Genomic DNA, 12,039 nt, shown 5'->3' with positions numbered 1-12,039 from the left:
CCAACACTTAGGAGGTAAACATCACTATCAGCATTTAATAAATGAGCAAAGTGAGGCTTTGAAGTGATGGGACCTTCATTTGAACACAAACCTGATAACAAGGTCCATGAATATTTTGCTATGACAAATTCCATTTCTTCACTTACAAAGCTAAAAATAGTTAGAGATTACAAAAACTGCAGATGAATGCTTGAATGGGGTAAGCATTCTAGATGAGCAAAATAACTTAGGTAAAACTTGGATATGGGGAAATCTTGCAGATACTCAGTTCAGAGTATAGCATATCTAGTACTCCAGTTGAGGCAATTTGAATATCATCTGGCAGGAGGGGTGGATGATGACAACTCTGCTAAGAATGTCATACATTTATGAGGTATTAAAACTATGAATATATTTAAGATAAAAACAGAGTATCAAAACTCAAATTGCTCTTGGCAGTGGACCATAAATGAAACTTTGTCTTCTGATGTAATCAAAATAAACATGCAAATGTTGCCTAGCAACTGGGACAATCGCTACAGCTGATGTATGATCTCAGCACAAGCTAGGAAGATCAGAGCATGAGTGACTATACTTATGTCTCTGGCTATAAGTCCTGTCACTAGGGATTCTATAAGCTTATGAAAGTCGACAAAAGTCAAAAAATCAAGCTTTTCTAGTAAGAATTTACTTTAGCTGGCAAGTCAAGCTGTTCGAGAACGGCAGGCAGTTGTGTAGTTACCACTGCTTTAAGAAGTTGCATGCTAATCTTGTTTACCTGTCTCAAAGAAACTGCCTCTGCCTTTGCAATGCCAGGATTATAGGTATGCATCTCAATGTCTGACTCTGAACTGTGTTCTTAATAAGAATGTTAAAATGCCAGAAATTATAGAAAGGTTCTCTTATCCAAGTCGACTTTCAGAAGACCAAAATTAAAATGGGGAATGAAACACAATGAAACCTGGAAATTCACAATCTACACTGGTGGCAAGCTAAATAACTCTTCACAAATATTGAAGAGTCATCGTGACATTAGAGAAAAGATTTGTGGGTTTTGAACTGCTGTGTGACCTTCAGCAAAGTCCTGAACTATGTTATGCCTATTTCAAATAAATGTCTTTCAGTTTATTACTAATTCATCCCACCCTGATTTCAGGCAGAATGTAGTGGGATAGAGTATGTTTTAAGGTATGATTTATTTGAAACTGAGTTAAACAATGTAGGCAATTATACTTATCTTTCAATTTGAACAGAAGTCCTATAATTTCCTACATAGTAAGGGAATTTTTGGTTATATACTACTATTAATTCTACTATATAATAGTATTAATATTAATATTAATATATTCTACCCTTAACTAATGATATTTTTCTATATTCAAAAATGGCTAGCACTTCTTTTATGCTGCATATGTAAAGGATCTAAATAAACTGAACTACACTAGTATATTCTATCTTAGGGTTAGTATTGGCATGATGAAATACCATGACCAAAACCAACTTAGGGAGATATGGGTTTATTAGTCTTACATATTCAAAGTCAGAGTCCATTGAGGGAGGCCAAAACAGGAACTCAAGCAGAGCATGAAGCTGGAGACAGCAACTGAAGCGGAGTCCATGGAATACCACTTACTGGCTTGTTCCTCATTGCTTGTTCATTCTGTTTTCTTATAAAAACCCAGGACTACCAGCCAGGGATGGTCATCGACAATGAGCTCAGCCCTCTCCCATTAATAACTAACTTTAAAAATGCCACACACATTTGCCTATCTTATGGGGGCATTTTCTTAACTGAGGTTCCTGCCTTTCAAATGGCTTTAGTTTGCATCAAGTTGACACAAAACTAACCACCAGATCTTCTAATTCCAATCAGTAGGCATAAACATTTGTTTTAAAACATCAGACAATATTAATATAATGGGCACAAAAATAAAAATATAAGATTGATTTCCAATGCTTATTTGAATTCAGATACAAAATCTGCTTAGTTATGCACATAACATAAAGTGTAGGACTTTGTAAGATCATTCACTAGCCATAATCAGAATCAAATCAAATCTTGCTACCTATGTGATACACATTACACTCTGTGGGACTCTGGAACTTTATTTATAAATATGACTTTATATATTTACATAGATAATATTGTATTAGAATTAGATATATTAAAATGTCTTAATATACCTTATTAATATACAAATACTGAGAATAAATGAAAGTTATGTGAATCATTTAGACTAGGAGTTGTTGGAGATCTCCCCTGAGCACACTGGTAGATGATCAACTCATGGTGATAGTGGATACAGACCCAATACTGGGTTCCCAGTATATGAAGATAAAAGGAATCTTGGCTGCAGGCTTTGTGCAGAGTTATTGGCATAAATCTGGGAAATACAAAGAATACACTATCCACAGCACATATTAAGCAACACCACCCCAACATCCCTGCCCTGGACAACAGCAATGGACTTTTTCTCTAGATGTAACCAAGACTTTAAAAACACACAGTGAGAAAAAGGAAAGCCACAGCTATGCCATTAAACATTCAGAAATCAAATTACTCTCTCCATATGGCAAAGCATTCCAAGCAGAATATGGCATTTAATGTTTTAATAACTTAGGGTTTTTCATGACAATGAGACACGTCTGTTCCTGGCAGCACCAATATACTTCAAGAGGAAGATGGGCATCGAAGAGACTCCTTATGGAGTTTGATAGCCATTTGGGCAAGAAACTGCTCTTGCCTGGACTGTTGCATAATGTGAGCACAGAGAACCCTCAGAGAGAGGACTGCTGAACTTGCCTAAAGGTGAGATGATCTTTCGGGGTTCCTGACTTATGGAAGAGTCTGCGAGACATTCTGCAGAACACAGCAGATAGTGACTGAACTGCCTTTGAAATTTCCTGCTTCATGGAAATGTCTCTGGATACTATGGGCCTGTAGGCCGAAGATGGATGCCCCAACGGTATAGAGGAACTTTGGGTGACTGTCCAGGCAGTCTCTGTGATTTCTAGTGTTTTGTAAGTTGCTTACTTCTCATTTACTTAGGTAATATTATGTCCTTCTGGAGTCTGATGGAGTTGAAGAATAGATAAATAGTTATAGTTGTTTTCCTTTGCTATGATAAAAGATAAAATAGTTATAAATATTGTAACTGTAATTCTTACTTGATAACTGTTTTGTTATATGTAATTTTACTATGTTAAAATTAAAGCCTTCTTTTTTTGTTTAAACAGAAAAAGGGGAAATGATGTAGGTGTGTCTTCTATCTATCTGATGATTTCATTGGTTAATAAATAAAGAAACTGCTTGGCCTGATAGGTTAGAACATAGGTGGGTGGAGTAGACAGAACAGAATGCTGGGAAGAAGGGAAGTGAGGCAACCGCCTCAAGCAGTCGCCATGACTCTCCTCTCCGAGATGGATGCAGGCTAGAATCTTCCCAGTAAGCCATCCCTTGTGGTTCTACACAGATTATTAGAAATGGGTTAAAGCAAGAGATGTGAGAATTAGCTAATAAGAGGCTGGAACTAATGGGCCAGGCAGTGTTTAAATGAATACAGTCTGTGTGTTGTTATTTCGGGGCATAAGCTAGCCAGGCGGCCGGGAGCCAGGTGGGAATGCAGCCCACTGCCCCTCATTACTACAGGCCTTGAGAAATTTCTCAAGACAAATTTTAACATTTTCCCTGCGGAACTTCAGTGCAGAAACACCCCAGTCCATATTTCATGAAGCACTGTCTCAGTCAATTCCAGAAGTTGCATGACATCCCCCAGCATAAGACTGGGAGAGCATAAGTGTCATGGTTAATATAGCATCAGCCTTGTGACCCTTATTCTCTGTTTAAAGGCCTACTCTTCTCTGAGGACATCCCAATGGTAAAAGCACAGGACACTGTGTCTAAGGAGACCATTGTTAGACATAGCAACAGTCATCACTCTTTTGATAGCCACCAGAAAGCCCCTTACCAATGTGCCCTTCACCATTCACCTCACATGTGATTCATAACAAATATGCACTGTCCATGGAGCCCACAGAACAAAAACAAATTATATGAAATTAACTCAATAATAGCAAATATGAATCCTTTACTAACTTATAAACATCTGTTCTCTTCCCAAATAAATCTAAATACTGGATTTCTTTTAAAAGACTTATTCTCACTATGTAGTCTTGGCTTACTTAGAACTTACGTGTAAACTAGGCTAGCCGTGAATCTACAACAGTCCTCCTAGCTGTGCCTTAAGAGTGCCTGTTGGTAGAACATAGAGGTTTCTTTAATAGACCGTTAGACTTCTGAACTCTGATAGGCATCACTCACACAACAATTTATTTCATTTTTGTATTATTTTTTAAAAACAGGGTCACTATAGCTCAAGCTGTTCTGGAACTCATTATGTAGACCAGTCCAGCCTTGAACTCACAGTAATCTGCCTGCCTTTGCCTCTCAAGCACTTGGACTAAAGGTTTACACCAGCACATGGGGGCTCAAAGTTATATTTTTAATTGCTATTATTTTAAGAGTATAACGGGGGCTGGAGAGATCACTCACTGACTAAGAGTATGTACTGTTCTCTCGGAGAGGACCAGAGTTCAGGAATAATCCCAGATATGGCAGCATAGAGACATCTGTAAATTCATCTGTGATTTAATGCCAATGGTCTCTATGGGCACCTATACTCAAATTCACCTGTCCACATGTAAATATACATACAACTTAAAAGAAATTCAAATATTAAAGAGTATTCAAAGGGACTGGTAATAAAACATATAACTACTATCAACTCTAAATATTAAACACTTTGGAATGAATGTATATGAACCATTTGTGTGGAAAGAGACAAGAAAATCATTTTCTAAGTATGTAAAACTGTATGGGGTTCTTCCTATCTAACTAAAGGCAGCATCCTCCAGACTCTGGATGCCAAATATGAGATCAGAAACTAAACTGAAAGAAATGCATCATTAGAGAGAGGAAAATGATGGGATTCCAGAGAGGGTGATTCTAGATGCCCATAAGCTTGCCTATCCTTTTTTTATATGTTGGCATTCTTGTCAAGAAAAATAAAGACACAAACACATGCAAACCAAGATGAATAGCTGGAGAAAGCACTCTCACAGCTGATTTGAGCTGCTGCTATGAGGATTCCAGTTCAGCTGTGGAAAGCCCCAGGACAAAATAAAAATCACTGGCACACATGACAATGAGTGGAAACCCAGTCCACAACCAGGGAAGAATAGTCAAGGGAATCTCAAAGGAGGGTTTTAGAATCAGCCAGATTAGTTTTATTCTAAGATGACAAAGTCTCTGGACACGGTTGCATTAATGAACTGACTTGTTTGGTTTTAGAAAGAAATATAAAATGACATTCATTATAATACTCTATAAGTTGCAAATACTTTTTGAAACTTAACATGTTTATTATTTGATGAAAGTTAAAGAGTATATTGTATAAAACAGAAGTAAGGAGCAGATATTAATGTAAGAGCATCCCAGGGTTCTATTCATATTAAAATAAAACTAATATATGTTTGCAACCCATTTAAAGAGATATTGATTGAGTGAGTGCTTTGTGAAAGACACTATGGTAGATGATGTAGCAGTTCAAACATGAGGTTGTGCCTTTGGCAGGCTCACAGGATAGGAAACCTGAAATTCTGAAAACTAAGGTCATTGCAACCAAATGAGACTAGATTATGTAATAACCTTTCATGCATTAAGACTCAAAGCTTAGAAAAAAAAAGTTTTTGTAGATAGCTGTTGAATATATCAGAGGAAATAATAAATGGGGGTGGATATTACTTTCCTAATCTTTAAGATGGATTCACTAAATGTATTTTATATCTACAACATCACTGTCATATCAATACTCAGTGTAGTTCAGAATATAATATTTTTCAGAAAAGGTATCCATGAGTATTAATATTGTTTCAATACAAACTATGCTAGCCTATTTTCATGGGCCTATTGCAGTCACTTTGAAGTAACTTATTACTGTTTGGTGTAGACAATAGAACACTACTATATATGAACTAAACGATGTCTCTTTGCTACTAGCATAAATACAGTTGGTACCCAGATACCTAGTGTTCAAAAATAAACATACTCAGAAGCCATAAAGTTCTAGATGTTGTAAATTATCCTTAAAATATCAAGGTAACAGAATAACTAGGAACTGTCACAGAAAGTGCCAAAAGTTGTCTGTTGAAAAGCAATGGGTAACTGATGTGCTTTTCTGCAAGTCATCCAGGGAGGAACATATAATTGTTTATGAAGAACAACTGTGCTTTCCCAGAAGTCCTATTATTAATGAAGCATACTGGAAAAAATATGCTGCTCTCAGTACAAACGTAAGGATGCTAATACATGTATTTCAGATTCACATCATCTCTAAAATGAGGAAAATGTAAAAAATTTTTATAGGGAGAAGATGCAAAGACATTTGTGTGCACAAGAATACAAGCCTAGATTCATCAGACAGCTCATATTCGTGGAAAGGAAGTACTTCTACCTAAGAAGATATAAGCCTTAAAGATACAGCCATTGTTACAAATCATCAATGGGAAAACTAATACCTCACCAATTTTAAGAAACTAGTTCAAACTAATTACACCATTTTTGTTGGTTTTCTGTTTGGTTTAATTCTTCTAAATTATTGTTTTATACTATACCTCTTACATTTTCATTTTGAGAGAGATGTATTTTTATCCAATTCTACCAGATACTAGAGGAACTGTCTCTAGTCTAACTAACTTTAGTTGGAGACTAATTATATGTAATCAGCTCCTTTCATGCACTGGGAATCCTCTCTCAAAACAACAGAACTTCAACAAAGACAGCTTTCATTTCAGAATGACTGCTTCATAAACACCACCTCACAGTGTGTAAAAGCACAAGTTTGTAACAGACACAGAAGTAATTAAAATGCGCGCACACTTCTCTTCAGTCTTTCACTCCAATGGCCATCTCCTCTCCTTCTCCATTAGTCTCCAATGTGAGTTTTCTAGTTTGACATGAAATTGCTAACCTTGCCAGTTCATTTCAGCCCTTTAAGCATCTTAGAGTCAAGTGTAACCCCTTACCACATCCCCACGAAACTTAATACTCCTTCCAGATAATGAAAATTAAATTCATTCCCACAAGCAAAATATTAGTAAGAGAACACACATTCTATCTTTGAGCAGTACATGCCGCTCCTTGTTGAGCTGCTCTGCACTGGAGAAATTCCCTCTAGAAGAAAAAAATTGACACACAGGAAGCTTCCAGAGCTTCTGAATAAGCACCCGTGTCTCACTGACTGGGTGGTGGGTTCGTAAAGACTCCTGGCTCCCAGTTCTATTGAATGTGGGAAGCTGCATAAACTCTCTCTTGCTTTCTCAAGGTGCATGCACAATGGGAATAATGAACTTGCTTCTTAGAGAGTAAACAAGTGGAGAATGTGGAGCTCTAGTACTTTGGAAGACATCCTGAAATCTCTGGGAAGACACTGTGTTCTTGATAGATGTGAAGCTTTCATCAGTGACTTTATCCTTCCACAGTCTTGGTTTATGTTCAGGGAAACAGAGCTCAAACGTGTTACAACACTTGCCCCACCACACCCAGTATGTGTCAGGTACACTGAAAGGTCACACACAGTGAGCTCATTCTCTGAAACAGATAGACTGGGGGCCCTGGGGCTGGGGATGGACACAGGCCTCCAGGGTAGGGTGGGGGGCATCTGATGCTGGAGACCAAAAAGTGTCAAGCCAAATCATTAGGTAGCTGCTACTGTTACTCTTTCAACATGAGGTCCAGGAGGCACAAACCCCTGTTTTGTAATCCTTCTTGTCCTGTCAGCAGATAACTTCCCAGCTAAGGCCAGTAAGAGTGTTCCAGACAGGAAGGGTGGGGAACAAAGTCCTTCAGAGTTAGAGCCTATCTGGGGAGAAATGCTAGCTTCAGTCATAACAACAGTAAGAGACCGAGTCCCCGCCGGGAGTCAGAGGCAGGATCCTGGCACAGACAGGCTTAAGGCCCGCGAAAGGCAGAGGCGGTTTTGGAGCAAAGCGACCCAAATCAGTACTCACTCAGAGCGTGATGCCGGGGCCGGAGACCTCAGCTTGGTGTAGGGGATGACTGCATTCCGGTAGAAACTCAACCTCCGCCTTTCAGTTCCGAGTGTAAACTGAACCCTCAGAGTGACTCACAGGGCAGGGCGGGGCCTGCCGGTGCTCTTGCCCTCCTCCTCAGGATGCCTGCACTGAACCTGCTCCGCCTGGGCTGAGGTCCCTTGGTGCTCTCTAGTGGTGGCACTTGGCATCCCCAGGCTAGTTAACTAAGCCCACAATGTGTGATGCAGGCCACATGCCCTATGTGCCCTGTGTACTGTACGTGGCAGGGGATGGAAGGTCACTTTTGATGTCACATTTAGACTAACAAAATGAGCAGCAATGGTTGACATCCTTCGTCAGCACACTTCCTAAATAGCCCTTTGAAGTCAAGAAGTTAATGAAAGGTAGCAATGGTAATCCTAGATTCCAAACACCTGTAAAACTACAGATTGATGGTGTACTGAACTAAACAGAGAATTCTCAACAGAAGAATGTCAAATGGCCAAAAGATACTTAAGGACATGTTCTTCTTTAGCTATCAGGGAAACGCAAATCAAAACTACTTTGAGATACTATCTTACACTGATCAGAATGGCTAAGATCAAAAACATTAATGATAGCTTGTGCTGGAGAGGTTGTGGAGCAAGTGGAATACTCATCCGTTGCTGGTGGGAATGCAAACTTGTGCAACCACTTTGGAAATCAGTGTGGTGGTTTCTCAGAAAACTGGGAATCAACCTACCTCAGGATCCAGCAGTTCCATTCTTGGGAATATAACCAAAAGATGCTCAATCATACTACAAGAGAATTTGTTCAACTATGTTCATAGCAGCATTCTTTGTAATAGCCAGAACCTGGAAACAACCTAGATGTCCCTCAACTGAAGAATGGATAAAGAGGGTGTGGCACATCTACACATTAGAGTACTACTCAGCAGTAAAAAATGACATCTTGAATTTTGCATGCAAATGGATGGAATTAGAAAACATTATCCTGAGTGAGGTAACCCAGACCCAAAAAACCGAATATGGTATATACTCACTCATAAGTGGATACTAGTCATAAACAAAGGGCAACGAGCCTATAGCTCAGGATCCTAGAGAAACTAAATAATAAGGTGAACCCAAAGAAAAACATATATAGACCCACCTGGAAATTAGAATCAGACAAAAATTTGGGAGTAGGGGCAGGGAATAGAAGGAAGGGAAGAAGGGGAGGGGGGAGGAGAACTTGAGGGAACAGAATAGTCGAGATGGAGGAAGGACAGATGAGATCAAGGGAAGAGATATCTTGATTGAGGGAGCCATTATGGAGTTAGCAAGAAACCTGACTAGAGCCCAAAATGCCCAAGAACCCACAGGGATGACCCCATCTAAGACCCTAAGCAATAGAAGAGAGGATGTCTGAACTGACCTTACCCTGTAGTCAGACTGATGATTATCTTAAATATCACCATAGAACCTTCGTCCAACAACAGATGGAAACAGAGTCAATGACCCACATTGGAGCACTGGACTGAACTCCCAAGAGCTTGAAGAGTGGAGAGTGAGAGTATGAGCAAGGAATTCAAAACCATGATGGGGTCATCCACTGAGACCGTTTTCTTGAGCTAATGGGAGCTCACCAACTCCAACTGGACTGGGAGTGAATGAGCATGGGAACAACCAAGCCCCTCTGAAAGGGGTTGACAGCTGGGGCAGACTGAGGGGCCACTGATAGTGACACTGAGATGTGTCTCTAATGCATATACCGGCTTCATGAGATCCTATTCTCTTTGGATGTAAACCTTGCTCAACCTAGATGTAGTAGGGAGGAGGTCTTTGGACTTTCCACGGGGCGGGGTGTATGGCACTCCCTTAAGGTTGGAGAGGTGGGGGGAGGGTCTGTGGTGGGAGAGGGAGGGGACTGGAAGGAGAGGAGAGAGTAGGAATTTGGATTGGTATTTTTTTTAAGTAACAATTAAAAAAGAAAGAAAAAAAGAAAATTAAAAAAAGAATAGTCTAACGGAATCTGAATTGTACTAAATCATTGAATATTTGACAATTTCACATTTGAAAACATCAAAAAATATTTTGAAACCAGTGAATAAAATATGTGAATTCAGAAATGGATATTGCTATTCTAGATAGATAAATAAGTTAGTTAATTAAGGCACAACTCTTTGAGAAGAAAACCAAGTTAAAAAGTGATTGATGCAGTTAGTTACCATATTTTAAAAGTCACATGGAGCCAGGTGGTGGTGGCGCACGCCTTTAATCCCAGCACTCGGGAGGCAGAGGCAGGAGGATCTCTGTGAGTTCGAGGCCAGCCTGGTCTACAAGAGCTAGTTCCAGGACAGGCTCTAAAAAAAGCTGCAGAGAAACCCTGTCTCGAAAAACCAAAAAAAAAAAAAAAAAAAAAAAAAAAAAAAAAAGAAAAAGAAAAAAAAGTCACATGGAAATCTAAGTTTTCCTAAAGTCACAAACTTACTGGGATAACCACTCTTGCTCTTGGGCTTGGAATTGGAGTGGGGGAAATGATGGTGACAGGTGTTTGAGGAGTGGAGGCCTCAGACCCAGCTGAGATGACACCAACACAGAGGTGATAACTGGGGATCACAGGAAGAGCGAGCTCTCCCTTTAACTGTTATGTTCTTCTCCACATCCCACTGCCAGTAGGGGCAGGTGCCACGCTCTGCCTTCCTACTCAGGGTATCCAGCACAATGGACTCGTTTTCAGTTTTTTTTACGTCTATCTAATAGAGCCTGTGAAGTAAGACAATGCCCAGCTCTGATATTTTATAATCCCCCAAAATATCTTGTTAGAATTCATCTTAATGAAAATTTCACTTCTTGTTGATTGTGAGAATCGTCCTTTCTTTGGGAGAAGTAGGGTATTTCAGTTCTCCTAGTTTTTATTGAATGATATTCCTCCTGACTTGGTTGGACATACTCCAGGAGGCATGAGTCCTGGCTCCTAGCTTCCAGCATTAGGCAGCTGTGACTTCAATGAAAAGTGGGTGGAGGGGAAGGTTTCTGCACCCAGGATGAGTCAGAATAGTAACCACAGGGCTAGAAGGAAACTTCCAGTGAAGTTAGCCAGGGAGAAAGGGACTCCCAGGCTTGGAAATGAGCAAGGATATTCTTCCTGCCTGTATGGCCAACCATTGCTGTGCTTGTCATGTTCTTTGAGGGTTGTCCTCTGTCTGCTTATGGTTTTCAGATCATATGACCTGGCTGTGCCTGGTCAACACTTAAAATACTACATCTTGTTCCACACTGGGAATTGACTCTTTGGCTTCAAAGCTGAACATGTACATTTTGGCCAAATTCTCCACTGATACACAGTTAATCTAAAGACAGAGTGGGTAAACAGCTGGGAGCTTGTGAGAAAAGCAGAGTATCCGCCTCACCCCAGACTTCCTTAATAAGAAATCTCATTTTAATAACTCCCAAAGATTCAATTGTATATAAGAATAACATGAAGGTTACCAGCAGGAATGTATTGACAAATGTTGGTCACTTGTACATTACTTAGAAAATATTTTCAAATTTGCTGCAATTATTTTATGATTACTAATTTTAGAACAGATTTTCCTTTAAATTCAAGAACTTATCCTTGCCTTAAGCAACAGTATTGATATGATTATGAGGTTAAAGTGCCACTTCATAGTACACTGCAGTATATGTATGATTATTAAAATAAAATGATTCCTATCTACCAAAGTCATCTCAAAAACCACATGATTCAGGGTACCCAGGGGATTCTAGTTTTGAACATCACAATGGCGCTGACTATGGAGAAGGAAAAAAAGCAAGAACTTTAGATATCCGTAGTACCAAAGTTAAGATGTGCAAAGCATCTCCCTGGAGGCTGCTTTGCTTTTGCTTCTCCTTTCCAGACTGAAAAAAAAATGTTGTTTGTGGTTTCTTCTGTTTATAGGCAGGTTGTTGCTGAGGAACAAACCATCAGTGACCTAACTGAACTTTC

The 12,039-nt window shown here is 39.4% G+C and overlaps 1 protein-coding gene across 14 annotated transcripts in view; it reads right to left on the bottom strand.

The window, feature by feature from the left end:
• The window catches only part of Cast (calpastatin), a 128,358-nt gene that overhangs the window by 75,286 nt on the left and 41,033 nt on the right, over positions 1-12,039 (bottom strand). Inside the window, exon 1 of one of the 14 annotated variants that reach the window (XM_038321810.2) lies at positions 8,047-8,162. The exons of 11 other annotated variants lie outside the window; for them this stretch is intronic. The gene's annotated coding sequence lies outside the window, so the exon portion shown is untranslated. Of the gene's footprint in view, positions 1-8,046; positions 8,163-12,039 lie in introns of those variants that run through there. 2 more of the 14 variants (XM_038321813.2, XM_038321812.2) reach the window with 2 other exon arrangements.

Source organism: Arvicola amphibius, chromosome 3 (assembly GCF_903992535.2).
Source record: "Arvicola amphibius chromosome 3, mArvAmp1.2, whole genome shotgun sequence".
Lineage (NCBI taxonomy): Eukaryota > Metazoa > Chordata > Mammalia > Rodentia > Cricetidae > Arvicola > Arvicola amphibius.
The sequence above is the reverse complement of the archived record's forward strand: the minus strand, read 5'-3'. Positions and strand labels throughout refer to the sequence as shown.